This window comes from Simochromis diagramma, unplaced genomic scaffold (genome assembly GCF_900408965.1).
Source record: "Simochromis diagramma unplaced genomic scaffold, fSimDia1.1 OVJJ01000208.1, whole genome shotgun sequence".
Taxonomy (NCBI): Eukaryota; Metazoa; Chordata; class Actinopteri; order Cichliformes; family Cichlidae; genus Simochromis; species Simochromis diagramma.
In genome coordinates, this window is record NW_024386789.1 from 1497501 (window position 1) to 1506146 (window position 8646).

The following is an 8646-nucleotide window of genomic DNA, read 5'->3' on the forward strand; positions in this document are numbered from 1 at the left end:
AATATTATCTTTGCGCTTTAGTGTGCACAGTTTCTGCCTCCATTTGCCCTAAGGCTTACACTGTTTATTTTACCACAGCCGCTGATATGTTCTGAGCTCAACACACTTCAGTAATGAGGCAAGCAAACAGGGCCCCCGCAAGCATGCTCTGTTTGAGCAAAACAAACCGTATAAACAACATATTTTCTTCAACACTAACATTAGCCTGAAAACTACAACAATTTAAAGATAAAGTGCAGAAGCACACAGGAGTTTGTTAAACGCACGTAAGTTTGAGCAGCCGTGTTTCTGTTTCCTACATCGAGTCCAAGGACGCAACCTGGCATAAAGAGTAGCTTCCAAAGCAGTTTGCAGCTGGAAAGGCACCAGCACTCTTATGCAACTCTTATTTACCGTTATTTGACATCATGGGCAGTAATCTTGTCATACCAACAACTGTGAAAACTGAATGCGCTGTCAGAGAGTCCTGCTCGGCTGTGATGTCATGAATGACAAGTGCGCTGAATCTATTTGGAGCAAAGACGGAGTGAAAAAAAAGCTATTAAAATCCCTGACTCATCATAAAAGGGGGAGGGCGGGTAGGAGATGAGTTAGGGTGAAGAGGAGAGATCTGGACGATTAGTCAGTTTTTCCATTAGGCCAAGGCCGGCTCTCTGAAAGAAAAACAAGTGTGGATGTCACATTAGGCCATGGCGACAGTGAGATGGCCTTAGGCTGAAGGCAGACATTCTGATAGAAAGGCTGTCTTTACTTTACCACGTTTCATAAAAATCACCACATGCAGCTCAGTATGTGTGTGCATTTGCGTGTCACTCACCCTTATCTCACTCGAGGTCGGACTCAGTGACATAGGTGAGGAAAAGGCAGGTTTGGGGTAAACAGCCATTCTCTGGTCTGGACTGGGCGGTCCGGTTATGTGTCTGCAGTAGGCTGTAGGGATGAGAGTGCCCGTCATACTGAAAATGGCAGCTCTTCTCCAAAGCCGAGAAGTCATCCTCCCATTCGAAGGCTGCACGCAAAACCAACCACATGCATAATTAGCCACACTGACAACTGTGTGATATCCTGCAGTGCACTGTGCAACCCTTGGTCTTTTTACATTGTCATAAGCCTTTTGTTTGATACAGATAAAAAGATAAAACTGTTAATAACACTGCCAAATATTATTTAGAATTATACTGCTGTTGCTGATGGTGATAACATCACCATCATATTTTATGAGCTCATTGTTCCGTCTCTGTGTAAATAAAAAGGAAAAAGTAATGTAAAAAAAACACAGTAACTTAAGTGTAGCATTACTTCAGTCAAACTGATGACATGGCTGATACCCTTATCTCCGTCAAATTGATAACTGTCATGTACGTCAGCCTTTCTACAGCTTCATCTGCAAGCCACTTTGCAACCCACCTCGAGCCCAGCTCCTTCTTTTCATGCCGACCCCAATTTTGTTGCTATGGATACCTGCAATAGTGAGGTATTGCTACTGCTCTCTCTGGCTCAGCTTTACATGATGATACTACTAAATATAAATTACAGCATGAATGAATGTGTTAAGTAAAAGTGCAATATGTTTCACTGGAACAGTGTGTGTTTTGCTCTTTTTCTAAATAATGGCATACAATCTACAAAATCACTTGTGTAATTCTTGAAGACATTACCATTATCTTCTAATGTGACGCCTGGCAGGTTGGAGGAATAGCTGCTCATCTGAGACGTGTAAGACTCAAAGTGCATGTCCAGAGTTGGACTCTCCTAAGAATAAACAGGAAGTATTCAGTATTCAGTAACATGGTTGAAACAGTCCTGTTAAAAACATTTAATAAACACATTATTAGCTACAAAAAGATAAAAAGCCTCAAAATGCATTAAAATAAAGGTTAAAGTAGAACAGGAAATCAGTACCTGATCAAACAGGTAGACAATGACATCATCATCAAATGACACACTCTTCCTTATTTTCACTTTCCCGTCCCGTACGCATGATTCTCCTGGATGATTGTAGTTTTGAGAGGATGTTGGAAGTCTTCTTTGGTTGGCAGTATTTAAATTGTCTCCGTCAACATTTTCCCTCTGGTCATTCTCAGAGTTAGTGTTCGGACAGAAGGAGCATTGGGCAGTGGAGCTTTTCATAGCTGTCGTATTGTTGTTGTCACTGATAAGACAATCACTATTCCCAAGAAAAGTATTGCAATTCTGCAAGGAGTAAATGTCACTAAAAAGTTGTGCTGGCATACAGTCATCGCTGAAACTGATAAACTTATTGTGGTGATCTTGGCGGGCGGCCATATTTAAATTCTTTGTGTTAAAACTGTGTCCCACACATTTAAACTAAGTCTTGTCCAAGTGGGGAATCTGTACCAAAAAGATCAAGCAAAGCAAACGCTAGCTGCTTGATCCGTCGGCGCTGGCGACAGAGGGAGAAGGATGATGATGCTGTTACCAAGCTTGATCTGGAGTCAGTGCTCCTCCACGGTTCACAGGTTGAGCAGCATCTTTGAAAGCAGAAGCAGGTGACTGGTAGTCCCTCCTCGTCATCCTGTATCATCTGACCTGAGGACATCCACAAATGAAGCTCTTCATCCCTGTATGAATGATTCACAATGACTCAAACAGCTTCACCTCAAACTAATTAATGCACTAACCTACTGTCTGACCACCTACATGTGTTTCTTGCCTTGCTGTTGTCGTGGTGATGTTTGTGCTCTCAGCATATTCACAGATTGGCAAATACTTCAATGAATACAGAGATAATACAAATTATATTAAAATAAAATTCATTATGTAGGCCAATACACTCACTATGTTATAGTTATAATTTAAAAAAAAAAACCCAATCTATATAGAATATAATTTTACTGTTTGCTCATTTTGTAAATTCTTGTAGCCAAACTGATTTTACCAGCTATAGAGTACCAATGTTTGTTCCACTTATTTACAGGTTTATTTACCTAAGAATGTATTTATTTACCTTGAGAATCTTAAAAAGCATATAGTGAAATGGTAGTTGGGAGTGGAACAATTTATTATATTTTGTACATTTAGCATACACTAAATCCAGACATGTGACTAATGAAAGAAAGAATCTTGAACTTGTGACTCCCTAAGTTCTACTTGGAGTATTAGAGGGAGGGGGCACTGCAAATCATCATAAAGTGATTTACCTTTATCCTATGATGTAATATTTCTATCCTATTAGAAGACTTTACACTCCTACATAGCACCTACTTGGGGTGGTGCATTGATTTAAATACAGAAGTTTCACCCTTGCAAATATTTTTGCAAGGAAGTACCCCCCCCCCCCCCCCAAATTCATGCAGCATGACCAAAGATTTGATTCTGCAGTCATGACAGAATAAAGATGGGAAGAAAGAAGTAGTGTGAGGACCAAGCTACAACACGCATGCCTTTATTTACACCTCCAAATAAGTCCATATAACAACATTGGACCGTCACTGCAGTCCAGTAGGGTTGGAGAGGCATGTAACAAAGGAAGAGTCTGAAAATTATGTGAATAACATGTTTGAAGTCATCAGATTTTTATTATTAATCCTTTATTTATCCAGGTAAAAAATCTCATTGAGATTAAAAATCTCATTTCCAAGAGAGACCTGGCATCATGGCAACAAAAGTCACATACCACATAGGTATATAACATTTAAAACAAATCTCAACCCAAGATCTCACTTGAGAGACTGGTGGCTTCTTTTTCTTTCTTTTTTTTTTTAAAGAATGGCGCACTGTCATTCCTGAATAGTTCGAGAAACAAAGAAAATCAATTGCAAGGAACAATGAGGCTGTTCTGGAGGTCATGCTGGTACACTTAATATTGGGTTTTCCTTTAATATGTCACCAATCTCCACAGTTTCATCACCTACCAGCTAACGGTGTTGATGGCACATGCCAGTTAAAATTAAGTAGTCAGTGCTCAGGCTCAAATTGCCTTTTAAAAATTATGCCCCAGTAGCTTAAATATTGAAATGGACTTTTTATCGCCTGGCCAAAAACATTTGGATGTTGATGGTGTGAGAATGGAACCTGTCGCAATTTTAAAAATATGACTAAAAATGACATGCATGCTTTTTCTAATTAGGATTCTCTTTTGTGTCTCCTCTAAATACAATTCCTTGGCAGTGTCAGCTTATTAAGGGTTCAGTTGCGGTACCCAGACATCCATTCAGTGTCTCTCAATAACAGGATGTGCTGAAACTGATTTGTCAGCCTTTGCCCGTTGGCTGAAGCAGCGACCGCAGATGCACGCATGCACACAAACACGTACATTATTTGAACACTCACTCCTGAGCCTGAATAAATATCGAAGCCCATCCGTCCACGGAGACAAAGACGCAATAGGAAACTTTCACCGCTCTGCAGTAACCAAGCAACCACTGGATGAGTGACTCAGGAAAGGAAGAGAGGAGCTGACTCACAGCAGCTGTGACGTAAACGATGTGAAAAGACACACACACACACTCTCATGGTCGCACACACACGTATGCAGCAGGCCGTAAAGCCTGTAATCTGCCCTGTTTCGGGTAAATTAACACCTCACTGTGTAACAGGTGGACAGACTCGGGATAAGATTATAAAACTTCCAACCAGCCAAACCATGAACAGATACCTCAAAGGTCTACAAGTAAGAAAAGGAAAACACTGCACATTACACCCTTAGTGTCTCCAATTACTACACAGACTCCAAGGCATTATTAAAAAGCAAATGATACCTTTTCCTTATTCCTTTGTTAGTGCATTTCCTCTTAGAAAGCAAGTTTAAACTATCCAATGAAATCACCAGTGCGGCTCCACCCCCGAAATGTTTTAACTCTGTAAAAATAAAGAGAAGAACCTGTTTATCAATTTATATGCGTTGCTGCATCATGACACTGCATAATGTGTTGCACCATAATCTCTGAGCAGCAGCAGCAGGCATGCACAGTACCAGCACATGTCTTTTCTTACCTTGCATTCAGTCGGCCCAAGTAAGTCCCCTGATTTTAATGCATTGCAGGAACCTTATCGAGGAAAAAACAAGAGAGATAAGCTAAGCATACTGAGACGAGAGAGAGAGAGAGAAGAGACGGAGAGATGCACAGAAAAGCAGTTGGTGGGGGTTGGATGTGCAGTACACTCTTCCGGGAGAATTCCCGGCAGCAGAGTGCAGGACGGGGATCAATAACTTATCCCGTCTAATGTAACACATCTGTCCTTGCTGATGGAGAATAGCAGCAGAGTGAATGTCACAGTGTAGACTTATAGAAAATCTGTGATACGTTGTGGCTGTTACATTATTCTCAAAGATGTTACAGCATAAAATATGTAAACACGTGTGTGTTGGCAGCATTTCTTTACACTTTAAAATAAAACGATAAAGCATTTCTTTATGTTTTCCTAGGGAAATGGAAAATGGGTGCAATGATTTGTTGAGTTATGTGCAAACATATATGGAGAAACAGTACATAAAGAGAAAATGATTTTAAGAAGTTTTAAAGTCAACATTTGGTTATGACCACCTTTATTCTTCAGCACAGCCTGAACGCTCTTGGGGAGCTTTTCTGTAATTTCTTTGAGTAGTCTTCAGGAATAGCTCTGCAGGCTTCTTCTTGAAGAACTCCTTTGGATCTTGGCTGCTTTTTGTTCTGTCCTCTGTCGAGATGATCCCACACTGCTTGAATAATGTTGATGTCCAGGCTCTGAGGATGCCAATTCATTTTTTTGTCCAGGTGTGCCTTTAATGCACTGGCAAGGTTTTTGCAACCATTGTCATGTTGAAAAACGAAACTATGAAACTGTTGTCAGTCAAACTCTTCTAAGATGTATTACAGTATTGAATAGTGGATCAAAACCTGACGGTACTTTTATATGTTCACAGTTACACAACTTTTAACAAGACCCTCAACATCACTGGCAAAAAGCAAAAAACGCAACTCCAAACCATCACAGTGTTTTCACGTGGCTGTACCTCTCACTTTCCTCTCTCCTGAAAAAGAGCAGTGCAGCATTTTCCAAGATTTACATGAGAAGTAATTTTGTGACACACTACACTGCTGACATGCACACAAAGTAGGGCAAGTCAAATCTCAGAAGTAGAACCATTTACAGCTTAACCTTAATATTTATTTGCATATTTGCCAACAAAAGTGTTTCCCTTGAAAAAGGAGTTTCAAATAAAAACACAACATGACCAAAAGATAACTTCATGCATTAGAGTAAAGTGTCCAGTTTGTGTCTGACCTGCTGAAGATAAATAAAAAAAAACCTGTCTCCTTAGCAGTGAGTTGGTGTCCTAAGAGTATATATTCCACGCATTTGTAAGGCCAAATACTTGGAAAGACCCCGACAGTCTCATGAGTATTGTTTCAACAATGAATAGCGCTCCCTCTAGAGGTTGGAAGCAGAATAGCAGGCAGTTTTAGGAGCCGTTCCTACTGAAAACTGGAGACCTGGCATAAAAAATAAATACATTCAAACCCTGATATAATAATATGAAATACACGTCCTACTTTATACATATTAGACTGCTAATGTTGCTGTAGGCTATAATATGTTTCACCTAAAGATGGAAATAATATTAAAGCTGCTTCTGCTGGATCATTGCAGCTATAAATAATACGTTTACCACAGCTGTTGACACTGCTTCTGCACATTGTTCCCCTTTTTTTCTGGTTTTACTTTTTATTATCACCATACAGCTTTTCTGTTGACTTAGTCCTCCCCTTGGCAACAAAATCACTGATGCTGGAGTTCTGCTTTACACACCCAGACAGCATCAGGATGTTGTTCCCAGGAGGAAACAGCATTCACCATTCAGTCCATCTCTGCTTTTCAATAGGAAAAAAAAGATGTGAACCAAGCCAAAGAGACGGACAGATGGTGTTTCCATACAGAATCCGTCCTTTTTGCTTATTGCCAAACTCCTCCTTCCGCTCATTTCACCAGTGTAGAGTCGTCTTCCTGGGAATCACGTCGCACAGCAACCTTCACCCATATCAGGTCAGCCAGGGCACCCTGACTGCTTACAGTACAGTGTTTCAGTACAGTCAACGTTTTATTTGACTGGACTTAGCAGTACATATGAGAATGTGATGGAGTGGCAGAGCTGAAAGCCTTCTCACTGGCACAAAATGCGAGCTTGTTCCGGTCTATTTCACGTTCTATTTTCACATTGGAGCAATGATGAATGTGTCCTGTCTGAGTTTCCCATAATCAGATATGTCGACAGCTTCTGCATCCAAATGTCAGATGTATGATGCAGCTTTAGTTTCGATCAAACAGGAAGTAGGCCGGTAGCTGTATTTTATTATTTGCCGTAGTTTATTATTTCTCTAAATTACTGGAGAAGTGATGATAGTCAAGCTGGCTTATTTTGGGCCAACTCATCATGGCACAACCTGTGACATCGTTTGGAGCAGGCATCAAGAAGTGAAGGAAAGGAAAGACAAGAATTAGAACTGTGTTAAGCTCAAAAGGGGGGACACAGTACAACACTGACTTGACACATGTGACTTGAAGAGCTTTTGAAATTCATAATTGGCTAGTTTGGACTGGCTTTGGGTCACCGCTCCAATTGAGTTGTAAGGAGCACGGTGCATGCCAAGAGATCTGTGCGACTATCCTTTTACACTGTAGGCGCAGAATCATCATATTCAGCCGGCAGACGGCAAGTGACACCAAACAATCCGTGAGAGGAGGGTAATTGGAGATCACTGGGCTTATTCTGAGCGTGCCAAGTACACGGTGCTCAAGACCCCTGAGAGAAACATATGGAGCTCCAGTCCCTAAAGCCACTGTCTTGGCAGCCGTGGAATGAGACACGGCAAAGCACTGTGGGTAATGTACAGCAGCATCCAGTAAGAATGCCGCTGGTGCTCTTTGCAGCCTTTATTTGGACACGGCTCGGTCTCATGGGCGCAGATGAGAGAAGCTGAGAGGGAGTGAAATGCTACACTAAAAAAACATCATAAAGCGTAATAAATATGTCACCCTGTTGGTTTAAGGTGTGCAGTCTTAGCAGTAATAAAACTGTAACATCCTCTTTTTTTGGAAAACTGTTTGAAGGAAAAGCCTGTGTGCCAGCTCTGCATCTGTGAAATGAATGACTAAGCTGCTTCACATCAGCTGTACAGTGCACAGCTCCCTTTGCAGAGAGAAAATATTTTAATAGTGGCTTTTATATGAACACATGAGTGTGTAACCTGTCTCGGATCATGGGCCCTCTGTTGACAGCAGTACACCTGCTCTTCCAGATCTCTGAGAACACTGCCAGTCTGTCTGAACTAGCCAGTGCCAGGGGGCATACTGCATTGGGGAAGGCGTGACTGTGTGTTTGAATAAAAAAGAAGCGGACAGACAGATATAGGATCAGACAGGAGTGTATGAGAAGCTCGGATCTTTGTCAGCTGGGTAGGGATGAGGTGGAGTTGGGTGGGATCTATCTGAACTCATTCTTTGGTGATATGAGGACATAAAGTGTAATATATTAGTCTAAAAAATGTAGGCTACTTCAAGAATGACTTGCACAGGATGGGAAATGTGAATCATTTTAATATATCCATACTTTAATTAGATATTTAAGCCACGAGCCCATTATTGTTCTATTTTGGGCATGTCAAACATTTGGCCAGGAGGCCTCCAATCTGATACCCAAATCTG

At 41.0% G+C, this 8646-nt stretch overlaps 1 protein-coding gene across 4 annotated transcripts in view; it reads right to left on the reverse strand.

The window, feature by feature from the left end:
- bhlha15 (basic helix-loop-helix family, member a15) overlaps positions 1-6693 on the reverse strand; it is an 11996-nt gene extending 5303 nt beyond the window's left edge. Inside the window, exons 1-6 of one of the 4 annotated variants that reach the window (XR_005694710.1) lie at positions 4957-6693; positions 4722-4821; positions 1903-2550; positions 1659-1752; positions 818-1009; positions 1-653 (exon numbers count right to left, since the gene is read on the reverse strand). The exon at positions 1-653 is cut by the window's left edge and continues 721 nt beyond it. The gene's annotated coding sequence lies outside the window, so the exon portion shown is untranslated. The other 3 variants (XM_040023211.1, XM_040023212.1, XM_040023213.1) reach the window with 3 other exon arrangements.
- Between the last annotated feature and the right edge of the window lie 1953 nt (positions 6694-8646).